At 40.0% G+C, this 14,565-nt stretch overlaps 1 protein-coding gene across 1 annotated transcript in view; it reads left to right on the top strand.

Annotated features, from left to right (window-relative positions):
* Positions 1-510: 510 nt before the first annotated feature.
* The window catches only part of Plch1 (phospholipase C eta 1), a 196,636-nt gene continuing 182,581 nt past the window's right edge, over positions 511-14,565 (top strand). Inside the window, exon 1 of the mRNA XM_029537859.1 lies at positions 511-622. The gene's annotated coding sequence lies outside the window, so the exon portion shown is untranslated. The remainder of the gene's footprint in view (positions 623-14,565) is intronic.

Raw genomic sequence — 14,565 nt, 5'->3', positions numbered from 1 at the left:
TTCTTCTTCTTCTTCTTCTTCTTCTTCTTCTTCTTCTTCTTCTTCTTCTTCTTCTTCTTCTTCTTCTTCTTCTTCTTCTTCTTCTTCCTCCTCCTCCTCTTCTTCTTCTCTTCCTCCTCCTCCTCCTTCTTCCCCAGACTGGGGCAGAAGGTTTAACTGAAGATGGCTTTGGACTCCTGATCCTCCTACCTCCTGAAAACTGGGATTACAATTGTCCACCTCAGTACCTACCTTGAATTATTTTCTCCTTTCTCTGTGGCTTTGTCTTCTGAAAGGAACTTAACTAACCTGTTTAGCTAGTCAGGAGCAGGGGCCCACTTGTCAAATTACCCTGGAAGTCTGGAAGGTCCAGCTTAGTGCCGGTGTCCCTGAGTTACTGATTAACACACCACAGACCTCATGGTTTCTTCTCACCAGTCTTTATTTCCGGTTGCTACACTACAAGAATCAAACATTCAAATTCAGCTCCCCACTTCCTTCTTCCCGCCTCTTGGATGTTGTAAAGAGGCCTCAGGACCTCAGAACAGATCTCCACGCAGCGCTAATAAAATCTCTGCAAAAATCACCCTTGGTGGAAACGTGGAAGTGCTGTCAGGGGCCGGAGTCCAGGAACAGGAGTGAAGTGAGTTCGTTTGCTGGTTATCGCGCACAAGTCAGTTCTCCAGACTGTCTGCTTTCATTTGCCAACAGTTTGTCTTAACTGTCAGTGGGACAGTGGGATGGGAGGTATTGTAAAGAAAATAAGTTTTCAAAAGAGATTTGCTTGTAGACAAAGGTAATGTGTCCATATAAGGTATTAGTATTATTGGAATAGTCTTTTGACTTTTATTTCAATTTAAAATTGATGGTTCCATATAATATTAGAAGGTGGAAAGGGTGGGTAAAGGGAAAATATCTTTTTTAATATGCATATAAAATATGTCTGGACAGAAACACAAGAGACTGTAGAATGACTTGCTGAGTGACAGAGCAGGAGAAAGTTATTCACTGTAAACCTTTTTGTGACTTTTGAATTTTTAAAGCTTTTGACTTTTAAAAAAATCCTTTGCTTTTCAATAATAAAGAACTTCCTAGTCCTAGATGTAAGTGTCTGGGGAAGAAATTTTTTTAAAAGTGAAAAAAATTCTCATTTCTTTAAAAAAAAGCTCGTCAAAATTAATATTCAGTAATTTTGTTTGTTCTTGTTTTTGTTTTTGAGACAACGACTTTTATGTAGACCTGGGTAACTCACTATGTGGTAGCCCAGGCTGGCCTCAAATTTGTGCAATCCTTCTGCCCCAGTCTTGGGAGGGTTTAGATTGCAGGCACACATCACTATACTGATCATATTTAGCAATTTTTAAAACTAGTGTACTCTAAGCTCTTGATACTGCCAAGATTGGTTTGATTCTCTCTCTCTCTCTCTCTCTCTCTCTCTCTCTCTCTCTCTCTCTCTCTCTCTTTCTCTCTCAAATACATTTTCCTGTATCACAAAGCCTGCCTATTGGCTGTAGTCAAACTCAGAAACCAGTGTTTATGCAGAAAGGTTAGAAAGTCTCTTTTCTCCTCCTCCTCCTCTTCTTCTTCCTCCTTTTCTTCTTCTCCTCCTTCTTCTTCTTCTCCTCCTCCTTCTTCTTCTTTTCTAACCCACCTTGACTTTTCCCACTGTAGAAAGACGCTCTTGGTCGATCCTGTATTTTCCTGAGCACTGTCTGAATGGGTGTCACAGAAATCTTTTCAAAAGCAAAAGAAAAAAAATGTATACAAATGTTATTCTGAGCCACAGCTTTTCTTGATTTAAATAGCTTGTGAACTGAAAGCATTTGCTATTCGCTGAGTGAATCACTAAGATACAGTGTTAGAAGAAAGTAAGCAGGAACTGTGTGCCTGCCTCCCTTTAGTTTGTCAGAAGAGAAAAATGTGACATCTATTATTCAGTGTCCAAGTCTGAATCAAAGGCAGAAACCGTTCTGAGCACAGTCTCGAACATTCTCATGTCAGATTCGGTACAGTATTTTTTCTCATAGAATTCTTCTCATTGCTATGTTAATTTTCACTCTCTGGGAAAGAACAGTGTTTTAATTTTGAATAGATTGCACACTTTTATGGGAACAGATTATATGATTATATATACACTTGACAGTGTCTTCCCAGTATAGATCAGGAAGGCCCTTGATCTCATGAGCCTCCTGCCTCAGCTTCCTGAGTATTGGGATTTCAGGCCTTACCACAATACTCAGCTCTAAAAGGAAAACATTAAAGTATGTTTAGCAGACATTTATGTCTCATAATTCTGTCTCTTGGCCCATTAGCTGGCTCCTTCACAGAGCAATACCATCATTTATTTATTTTGTGTTTTTTTTTTCCAAAGATATAATTAATTTGCTTGTTTTTAGATTTTCTTTGATGTGCACTAATGTTTTACTTTTGCATTCATATATATACAATATATGTGCCTGTGCCTGGTGCCCTTGGAGGTCAATAGAGCACACTGATTTCCCTCGGTCGTTTTAAACCAGCGTGTGGGTACTAGGGATTGAAATTGGATCCTCTGCCAGAACAACAAATGTTTTTACCCTCTGTACCATCTCCCCAGCCCCGCATAAAACATTTTATATCCTTTTGTGTGCAGATGGGCTGGCCTGTGCTGGTGTGCTTATACTCCTGGCACTTGAGAGGTGAAGCCAGAGAACTGTGACTTTAAGGCCACTCTGGACTACACTGGGAGATTCTGCTTCAGGGAAAAAAAATTCAAATGGTAGCATAAGAGACACACATTTTCTTTTCTTCTTCTTTTTTTTGTGTTGCTAGGAAATGCACCCAAGGCCCCACACATGGTAGGCAAACACTCTACCACTGAGCTATACTCCCAGCCCTATTTGTGTGTGTGTCACACTTCCCATATATTTTGTTCGTCATCCCATATTAATTTATATACAGCCTTGTTGTTGAGGGAACATTAACTCAGTGTGTGTGGTGTAAGTAAGGAGGAACGTGTAGGGCAGAGGGCACCTTGCGAAGCCAGTTAATTTGCCTGTGGTGCTGGGATTGAAGCTAAGTCCTCGGCCCAGTGCACTCATTGCTTTTATGTTACTACATAGTCTCCTTTCCTTTGAGCTCCCGTAACTTTAGCCTTTCTAGCAAGGTAAGTTTGGTAGTTGTGGTAGTTTGACTAGGAATGACTCCATAGGCTTATATATTTGAATGCTTAGTTACCAGGAAGTGACACTATTTGAAAGGATTACAAGGATTAAGATGCCTTGTTGGAGGAAGTGTGTGACTGGGGGTGAGCTTTGAAGTTTCAGAAGCTCAAGCCAATCCCAGTGTCTCTCTACATGAAGGTCAGGATGTGGCTGTCAACCACTCCAGCACCATGTCTGCTGCTGTGCTCCCTTACCTTGACGATAATGAACTAGGCATCTGAAATCCGTAAGCAGGCTCCCAGTGAAATGCTGTAGTTTATAAGAGTTGCTTTGGTCATGGTGTCTCTTTAGCAACAGAACTCCGAGAGTAGTGCTAGGCTTCTTTAGACTTATTTGGAACTGGCTGAGGTCTCCCTCATCGCTGAAGGAAGTCTTTGTTGGACAAAATAGTCATGGTTGGTAGGATTTCTCCCCTGTATTCAGCTCTTCTAACTTATCGTTTCATTCTCCTCAGAGTGAGTGAAGGTTTCAGCTGAGCGGTCGGCTGCCAGACTTATTGACACTTGTACATGCAATCCATTGACCGATTGATAGATTCCTTTCTTTTCCTGCTTGCAGGATTCTCTTTTCTGTCTTTGACTTTTGATGTTTTGCTTACAATACATCATAGCATATATATACTCTTACTGGTTGACTCTGATTAGAGACATTTGATTTTTGTCTACCTGGATACTATATTTGAAAAGTCTATGCTAATATATCTTTTCCTTCCCCTCTCTCTCCCACCTTCCTTTCTTTGCCCTGGTTAGCCTGGAATTTACTATGTAGACTAGGATGGCCTCAAACGTTAAAAAATGGCCCCCCACCCCTGCCTCGATGCCTAGATTAAAGGTGTGTACTACCATACCTGGCTGTTACTTCCTTAAATAAGTTTTGTGGTTCTTTATCTCTATGATGTATCATTTTATCTCTTAATATTTACTCATTGGGTATTGTCCTGTCAATCAAGCTTTGTTTGTTTGTTTTTCTTAGACTTTATACCTTCAATAAACCTGTCCCTGAGTTTACAGATCACATATTCATATCTATCTATCTATCTATCTATCTATCTATCTATCTATCTATCTATCTTTCTGTATCTCTATCTATGTAGCTATCTATATTGGCTTGATCACTTCTGCTATTTTTTAATTTAGTTCATTTATTTCAGTTCTTATATTTTATTATTTAAATAATTTAAATCTACATTAAATTTCTCATTTTAGTCACATTACTTTCCTGGTATTGTTGAGTTATTTGCTAATATTTTCTTGAAGTTCACTTTTCACTGAGGTTCTGGCTTTCCTTATTAAGTAGTTTACAGGTCTCCACTTCTTTAGATTGATTATAGGTGTGAGTTTTTTTGCTTTTTGTCTTGTTTATTTGTTTTTTCTGCTGATAGAGGCTTGCTTCCCGGATTGATCTTTATGCTTGTGGTCATGCATTGGTGTCTACATATTTAGAGAACTTATTTTGCCTGTTAGGGACTCTGGGCAGGTTGTCTGGTGTGGTCTGGTATCTAGGTGTGCTTGCCTCTGCAGTCCTTCTCCAGGCTGATGTACTGCTTGGTCAACAGGGTTGGTCACGCCTCTGCTCCTCAGGGTTGAAGTTAAACCTCGGATTCAATGGGTTGGTCCTAGTGTTGGACTGAGGCCCAGGTCCACGAGGATGGTGTTAGAGCTTGAGTCCCTAGGGATCAGTCTGAGCATTGGAACAGCATAAGCCTAGTATTACTGGGGTCCATCCAGAGCTTGCTAGGGTCAGTCTTCCAGGCTTGTTAATTGTGTCAAGCAAAATTCACATGGTACTTCAGAGCCTGGGGTGTAGAAACTTCTTTGACATCAGAGTGGGATCTGTGGCTCAGTCTGTGTCATTGGCACAGAATTTGAAATCACAGGCCCTTCTCAGATGTAAAAGTTAGTGGCAGAGACGAAGTCCAGTGCTTGTTTCCTTTATCTTCACTTCAGTAGAGGTTGTCTCCATGCTCTGCTGCTTAGGGTTTAAAGAAAAGATGACATGACTAATATGAAACTTCTTCTTATCCTCCTTACCTTACGTTTTTATGGCTGTGAAGAGACACCATGACTATGGTAACTCTTATAAAGGAAAGCATTTTGTTGGGGCTGGCTTACAGTTTAGAGGTTCAGTCTATTATCTTCATGGAGGGAAGCATGGCAGCATGCAGGCAGACATGGTGCTGGAGAGGTAGCCAAGAGTTCTATGCCTGGATTTACAGGCAGCAGAAAAAGACAGAGACACTGGGCCTGGCTTAAGTCCTAGAAATGCCAAAATCCACCTTCAGTGACACACTTCCTCCAAAGACACCACACCTACACCAACAAGGCCACACCTTCTAATAAATTGTGCCACTCCTTAAGAGCCTGTAGGCTCTTTCAGGCTCATTCTGATCGCCACACTCTTGAATGTGGCTTCACTTATTTCTGTGCTACACTCAGGTGCTACAATCTTTCATGTAGCTTAAGTCTTGGGGAGTTATTTGCATGCCTTGGTAGTTGTTCAAGTTGATTTATTTGTGGTTAGGTGTCTATCAGAAAACCAATGTCACTATCTTACAAACCCGTGTGTGTGTGTGTGTGTGTGTGTGTGTGTGTGTGTAGAGGCTAGAGATTGACATTTAGTGTCTTCTATTACTCTGAACCTTAATTTTTGAGACAAGGCTTCTCCTTGAACCTATAACTTACTAGTGGCTATATGGGCTGGCCAGTGAGCTCCAGGGATCCACGTGTCTCTGCCCTCTTCAACTACTAAGGCTACAAATGCTGTGCCACCACACCCAGTGTTTTTATAATGGTCCTAGAGCTCTGAACTCAGACTTGTTTGCTCTGTATGCACTTGACTAACTGAACCATCTCCATATCCTCTATCCCACCATCTTGATATCTCTTTAATGACCAAATATTTTCCACTTTATGGATGTATTGTAATTTAACTGTATTAATTGGTAATTAGGTTGCTTTCAATCATATGCAAACAAATATAATGAATAACAAGGCATTTGCACAGTTTTGAACAAGCCCAAGAATGGTTATAAGATATTTAGAAACAGTATTGCTGAGTGAATACATGTTCTGGCTAGTTTTATATCAACTTAACCCAAGCCAGAGGAAGGATCCTCGGTTGAGAAAATGCTTCCATAAGATCAGGCTGTAGGGCATTTACTTAGTGATTGATGACAGAAGACCAAGTCCATTGTGGGTGGTGCTATCCCTTGGGCTGCTGGTCCTGGGTTCTATAAGAAAACAGGCTGTACAAGCTATGGGAACAAGGTAGTAAGCAGCTCCCCTTCCCTCACATCTGCATTCCTGCCTCCTGCCGCCAAGTTTCTGCTCATTCTTAGTTCCTGCCTTGGCTTCCCTCAATGTATATGTAAGTCAAATAAACCTTTTCTCCCTACGTTGCTTTTCATGGTCTTTCATCAGAGTAACCTCTACCTGAGACAGTACATTTCTAACTTTGGTAAAGATTGGTAAACTGGCCTCTGTAGAGTCTGAACAAGTTTTATTGCCATGGGAAATATATTGCATGTGATGATCTCTCCACAGCCACCTGCTGGTTCAACACTTCATGAAACTTCAGTTTTTCAAAAATCTGATAAATTATGTAGGTAAATCTTGCTTTTCTCCTATTAATTATGGGTTGCTTGATAAATTAAACATTTTTATATCATTAAAGATTTTTTTTCTTTTTTGCTGTGCTGGGGATTAAACCCAATGTTTTGTGCACAACACACAAACACTGCCCTGCTGAGCCACACCCCTACCCAGCTAATTTCTTTATATATTCTTTATTGTATCTATTGCACTTAATAACCATATTAATACTAATTATGGTTTGGCTGTTGAGCCAAAGTTCAAATTTGATTGCCATTGTGGCAGTGTTTCAAGAGGTAATTAGATTATTAAGAGATTGGTATCATTCTTGTGGGACTAAGTTCTTGCTTTAGTGGGACTAAGGCAGTTAGTGTAAGAGTAGATGTTCAGAACCAGTCCACCCTCCTTACTTTGTGCCTTTTGCATGTGCCTACTTGTCCTTTGTTTTCTTCAATGGCACTTTGCTTTTAGACATCCCAGCTTCCAGAATCTTGAGCCTAGATAAACTGACTGACTTTTCTTCCTAATTTACTACCTCCCTTACCCCCTCCCTCCTTCCTTTTCTTCCACCTCCAATCTTTATTTCTTGGTTTTTGTCTTGTATCTAGGCTGGCTTCAAACTTGAACTCCTGATGCTCTTGCCTTTTTTCTCCCCAAGTGCTAGGATTGTATGCATTGCCAACGTACCCAGTTACATCTTCAATGTTTGTAACCTCTTTGTTCATTTGCACCATTAGCATCTCAGTGGCTGGGACTGTAATCAGGCCTCTCCCCAGCCCCTCAGTGTCTGCAGTGTCTTCATAGGGTGCAGTATATTCAGGTGAAAAGTAAATGGAGATCCCAAACACTCCTATTTTAGGGCGCAAATTGGAGAAGTACTTCTTCCACTTACACTGCTACAGAGTTTGGAAGGAGAAGAGACACTAACTGGAGGCTTTATTTCCATAGCAAGACATTCCTTTGCTGGAGCTGAATTCCTCACTTAAGGCTGGAAGAAAATAATGCAGGTGACAAAGAGAATCTAACTCTCCCAGGTCATAAGCTCAATTTACTTACCTGTGAGCAGGGAAGTGAAGAAAAGAAGGCAGGATGAATTGGGGGAATCTGAGGCATCTGTCCTCTCAATAAGGTAGGGTACCCATTTTTGAGATTAAACACTGTGCCCCCTTATGTATTCAGGAGTAAGTTGAAAAATCACCGGTTTATTAATTTTATGCATCAGTGAATGTATGTGAGGTTTATGCACATATGCATTTATGGAGTGTAAAAGTAACCTCCATTCACCAAATGTAATTGTTATCTTGGAGGCATAGTAATGAATAAGCTCACACTTTCTAGCTCTTTGTGAACTCTTTGGATGGCTGGTTCAACTCAGCTGTTCTGACCCAAACTCGTCTCTAAGCTTACTGATTCAATTTGCCTTCTCTTGGCTCCTGACTGAACTGTTCTGCTTGCTCTGACACTAACTCTGGCAATATATATGTTCTAGTCTTCTGGCTTCTTCTCATTCCCTGGCTCATTTTGTCTTCATCTCTGTCTAGCTTGTTCTCTTTGTAACCTGCCTCTGTAAAAACTGTCCTGGTAAAACTGTTTTACACACATAATGCATGCCACCATTTTTCTTCCTCAATGCTATTAAGTAGCCTCTCTTTCCTGTGCTGTTCTCGTGAGAGTTATGCTATCCTATCTCTGACTCATTCTGTCAAATCTTTCTCTGATTCATCACTTGGTCTGTCCCTCAATTAGACATCACTTTCAAACTTAGGTGCTTCCTTCTACAAACTAACCTTATCTTCATTGTTAGGGATTAAAGGTGTGTATTAAGGGTGTGTCTGTAGTCTAGCCAGAGGTATTAAATGTGTGTTATTCCAAACAGATCACACAGATCTAAAAGTTCTTTGGATGAGATCCCTTGCTAGAACAGCCATGTTACTGGATTAAAATTTATCTATTTACAGTGGAAGCCAGAGGAGGACAATGAGTGTCCTGCTCTGTTATTCATCATCTTTATCTCTTGAAACAGAGTCACTCCTAAACCTGGAGTGAGGCTTATAGCCAGCAAGTTTCAGGGCTCCTCCTGCTTGTCCTGCTACTACCACTTGTTGGGGAATAGGCAAGTATGGTCTTGCCTGGCCGTTTACATTGGTACTGGGATCCAAACAGTTTCTTATGCTGGCTAAGCACATGCTCTTACCCACCAAACCATTTTCAGCCCTCAAATGATTGGTTTAGAGACAATTAGTGAATCAAAGAATCTTTGGATGGTCAGTACAGGATTTGTGTGTTATTAGAGACTTTAGCATACATGGCTGAATATGCTAATATTGAGATAGAGTTCAAGACTAATGTCTACTGATAATTAAAAATCTAATTACTAGTTACCATTGCTTTTGGTATTAGTTTTACAGTGTAGTCTTAGGATTAAGTCACTTCGTTTACCCTCTTTTTAAAATCAGGGCCATGCCTGATTGTGAGGGTAGGAAAGGGGGAAGGACTGATAACATGGGAATCTGTTTTCTCAGTGACCCTGCAGGACTAGCAGGGTTCTCCTTCATATATTTTCTCTCTCCATCCCCACATATTCTTGCCCCCTTTTATTCAGAACCACACATATATTAGGAGTAAAATCATTGAAGTTATATATTTTTGGATTAAATCTCAGCCCTGTTGCATTGACCTTAGGTGATTTGAAACCTTTCTGTGTTTTAGTTTTTCGAACTATAGGACGTGAACAATAGATATGTATGACTTTGGGATAGTTGTAAAAACTAAATAAACAATATTTGTAAAACATTTTCTACAATATGGTTACACATAGAAGTAATTTTACAATAATAGGTAAAATATATCATTTTCTTAAATTCAGCAAACCAGTAAAAAAATTAATTGAAACTCAGGCAAAAGATAAGACGAGCCAATTGCATAGTGAAGTTGACTTTTGTATTGAAGGTAGTTGCCTAACAGGGCCAAAGAGATGGTACCACAGGTAAAGGCATCTGCCACTAAGTCTAGCAACATGAGCTCATTCCGGGGAACCCACAAGGTAGGCCCTGCAAGTTGTAACACACATAAGTAAACAAATACATACATGTATTTAAACATTTAAAAACAATACTTTCCAAACAAATTCAACAAATTATTTTAACTTTAGTTGTCACAGCTGCAGGAGACAAAAAGACACGAGTAGGTACATAAGAAAGTCCCCTTTAGTTATAAAATGGTAACTTCATAAAGCTGTTCTTGTTTTAGGAGGGAAAATTAGAACACTCTGGAAAACAAACCCATAAGAAAACCCCACTTATTTTCGTTCAAATTTTATAAGCCCATAAGGAAATCATCATTATTGATGCTACAAAATTCCACCATTCAAGAGAGCCTTGGAGTCCCACCCCTCCCTGGTGACTCATTAACAGTTAGTGGCTGTGAAGAGAGAGAGAGACATCATTTTCTTTACTGGTGTAGCCACTGGTTGAGTTGCCCTCACCCCAGTTAATGCCCCTTACACCATGACTTTGACACTCATGATTATGCAAGTAACCCTATTTAACTCAATGGAACACTTGCTCTCTCTCTCTCTCTCTCTCTCTCTCTCTCTCTCTCTCTCTCTCTCGCATGTGTGCATGTATGCACCCCTGAATGTGCACAAACACACATGGGAGAGGAAAGGAAGGAGGGAGGGAAGGAGGGAGGAGAGAGGAGACCTTTAGAAAAAGACAGGGTTCAGTGGGAATGGAAGGTAAGGTAAGAGGGGAATGGGTTGAGTATGATTAAAATACATTATACATGAGTGAAGTTGCAAAGAGAATAACACACACATCCCATCCCAAATAAAAACCCTCATAAACAAACAAAATTTCTTGGTAGATATGGAACCATCATCCAGAGGCTGAAGGGAATATGCAATAAGTGAGGCAGTTGTGTATTTTAAGTTGAGTGCCAGGCCAGTCAAGGCTACTGTATGATACCTGGGACTGAGAATTTGCGATCCTAAGGGAGTTCTACTAAGGGAGTAAGTACATTACATGAATGACATGGTCAAAAAAATCCTAGGTGAAAGTTTGCTTGTATGAAGTGCCTCTCGATTTGTGGAAGGTAAGTTTTTCCTCTTTTTTGATAAATCTCTTACCTTTGACTACAGAGAATTCTAACTCCTGAAGTTAGATGGCAAGGGGCTTTTAGACCCCCACTCTCACTGGTGAGCTGAGGACAAGAGATGAGAAAGACCAACTGTGCTGATTAAACAAAGAGCACAATGAAACTCGAAATGAGAATAATGTAAGTCAGTGGGTTTAACAACAGAAAAATCCAAGTGGAATACAGAATAGGCCAATGAATCTGAAGAAAATTTTAATTAACGTTTAAATAAAAAGATTGAAAAACAATATTTAAAGAGAAAAAGAGGTAATGAATCAGATTCCTGAAGTAATGAATCCTAATCAGGATAAGTAAAGAAAAAGACAAAATATAATTACACTGTAGAACTGAAAAGGTGAAGGAGGAATTAGGAAAGGCTTGGGAAATTATCCTGGGATGTAACAATGGCTGATTCAAAAGGCAGGAAAACACTGGGCTTGCACACAGAAATAAAGTGTCATCTTAGGATTCTGTTGCCATTCAGAATATTTTTTTTTTCTTCCCCCTAGATCTTAATGTTCTCTGTGAAATTTATTTTATTTTGTTTATTTCTTATTAGATATTTTCTTTTTTCTTTCTTTTTATTTGGGGGAGTGGTCGAGACAGGGTTTCTCTGTGTACCCCTGGCTGTCCTGGAACTCACTTTGTCGACCAGGCTGGCCTTGAACTCAGAAATCCACCTGCCTCTGCCTCCCAAGTGCTGGGATTAAAGGCGTGCGCCATCATGCCTGGCTGATATTTTCTTTATTTACATTTCAAATGTTATCCCCTTTCTTGGTTCCACTCACCCGAAAACCCCCATCCCATCTCCCCTCTCCCTGCTCACCAACCCACCCACTTCTGCTTCCCTGTCCTGGCGTTCCAGTACACTGTGGCATAGAACCTTCTCAGGACCAAGGACCTCTCCTCCTATTGATGTCCAACAAGGCCATCCTCTGCTACATATGCAGCTGGGGCCATGGGTCCCTTCATGTGTACTCTTTGGTTGGTGGTTTAGTCCCTGGGAACTCTGGGGGTGCTGGTTGATTCATATTGTTGTTCCTCCTATGGGGCTGCAAGCTCCTTCAACTCCTTGGGTCCTTTCTCAAGGTCCTTCATTGGGGACCTTGTGCTCAGTTCAATGGTTGGCTGAGAGGATTCACCTCTGTATTTGTTTGTCAGGCACTGGCAGAGCCTTTTAAGAGACAGCTATATCAGGCTCCTGTCAGCAAGCACTTGTTGGCATCCACAATAGTGTTTGGGTTTGGTGACTATATATGAGATGGATACCCAGGTGGGTCAGTCTCTGGATGGTCTTTCCTCCAGTCTCTGCTCCATACTTTGTCTCTGTATCTCCTCCCAACTTCTTCCCCCCAACTTCTTCCCTCCCAACTTCTCCCTTCTAAGAAGAGCCGAAGGATTCATACTTTGGTATTCCTTCTTCTTGAACTTCATTTGGTCCAGGAACTGTATCTTGGGTATTCTGAGCTTCTGGGCTAATATCCACTTAATCAGTGAGTGTATACTATGTGTGTCATTCACAATATTTTTAAAAAAGAAGGACCAAATACAGACATTTCACGCTTACAGAAACCTAGAGTGTGTTTCACAGATCATCACTAAAGGAGGTTCACATCAAGCAGAAGGAAATGATGTCTAAGAGAAGTACTCAGAGGTGACAGAGAACAGAGGAATGGCAGACTATAGAACATCTGGTGCTACTAGGGATCATCTTAAGTGATTTCAGTCTCAAAAGGACAAATACAATGTTTCCTTTCATTTGTCAGCCCCAGACTTCATAGATGTGTAAAGTAATACATATACAGATAATAAGAAAGCAGAAGTGAATCTACCTAGGGGAACTCAGGGAGGGGAGAGAGGAGAAATGGGAGGGTCATCGGGTATAGTGGATAAATTCAACGTGCATTACATACTTGAATGAAAATGGCCTTATGTAACCCTGTAAGAGAGACAGAAGAAAAGATTTATGGAAAATCAAGAAAAGGGAAGTAATGGAGATTGAAGAAGGGGAGAAAACAACGCAGAAGCTTCAGTGAGAAATAGCAATGCAGGCTGGGAGCTCTAATGCGGTAAGCGTGTTCTATTAAAGATATTGATTATTTAGACTTGGAAAAGTGCATGTTAAACTTTAACAAAAGAATAGATGACTTCCTGGCTAGTACGGGTTAAATGAAATAAGAAACTTAATCAAGAATAATATGGAATATAAAAGTTACAGGTCAATATTCCTTAGGAACACACATGTAAAAATCATTATTAAGCATGCTGTGAACAGTGCAAATTCACTAAGGTATAATAAAGTGACACAGTCTGACTGGATTGGAAATTGAAGCTAGGAAATTCACATTAACAGATTAATAGAAATATTCTAGTATCACCTTATTAGATGCAGAGACAGTATAAGGTTTAATATCAAATTGTGCAAAACATTAAAGAAATCAGAATAGACCTTTCTTAACATTTTAAAGGTTATTTATAAATAACTTGCAATAGAAATTGAAGCACTTTGCTAGCATGATTTCTACGGAATACTGTATTACATAATTAATGGAGTAGTGTGTCTTAGTTTTTTGCACATAACATTATTTCATGAACATTTTTCTATAAACTTACAAATTCTTTGATGCAAATGTAATTGATAATGTCCACATGGCAATTGGGTAACACTTCAGTATTTAAGCGTTCTTATTTTTCTGTGTCATAAAACTTGTTGTAGTAGATATTAGCAGTGCTCCAATATTTGCAAAGCATTACTTGAGTATGCATAAAATAATATGGGATGAGTCATTTCATAATGACAACAGTTAATCAGAAAAGCCCCTAAACTGTGTAGGTCAGACTTCTGTTATCTGTGGTATTTTTTTGAGCTGCTTATACTGCAGTTATTAATTAGTAGCTATTTTTATTGTTTCTGACAGTACTCTTTACTTTGGAAAAAAATAAAGGAGTTTTCAAACTTAAAAAGAAGTTTGAGTGAACAGGGATGTAACTCAATGTGGATTGCTTGTCTATGATGCACAAGGCCCAGGATGCAGTCCTCACCACTGCCAGAAAATATGTTTGTCTATTCTTCCTTTTGAATATAATTATGAATTATTAAAACAAAAGTTATTGACTGCTTCAAGCTACATTTCCTATATTCATTTTTCTATTTGTGTGTCCATGTCTGAGTGTGTGTGTGTGTGTGTGTGTGTGTGTGTGTAGGTGAGATCAGAGGAAAGCTTCCTGAGGTTGGTTTTCTCCTTTCTTCACATGGCTCGAGGAGTCTGCTACCAGCTGTACATAGTAAAAGCACCTCCATCTACAGAGCCATCTTTCTAGCCAACTCTTTTAAACCTGTTCTTTCAATTGTCACAACCACATATCCTGGGAGGGTGGGGTCAATCTCATTGCTCAGCTAGGTCAGAGCATGGTAAGCCGATGATAGCTTTAAAGAAAGCCCACCAGCAATGTGGGACTTAGTAATGTCTCTTGAGAGCCTTAAGAAAATGAACGTCCTTTTATTTATTTCCCATTGTTTACCTAGTTGGGAGGGGAGGGGCTGTGGAATTAAGCTACTTGCAGAGCTTTTGGTGGTGTTTGGAAACCAGAGAGAAGTGAGGGAATGGATTTACAGTGGGGAAGGACACCTGCTGGGTGGCTTGGGGATCCCAGTCTCA

This window comes from Mus pahari, chromosome 4 (genome assembly GCF_900095145.1).
Source record: "Mus pahari chromosome 4, PAHARI_EIJ_v1.1, whole genome shotgun sequence".
Lineage (NCBI taxonomy): Eukaryota > Metazoa > Chordata > Mammalia > Rodentia > Muridae > Mus > Mus pahari.
The sequence above is the reverse complement of the archived record's forward strand: the minus strand, read 5'-3'. Positions and strand labels throughout refer to the sequence as shown.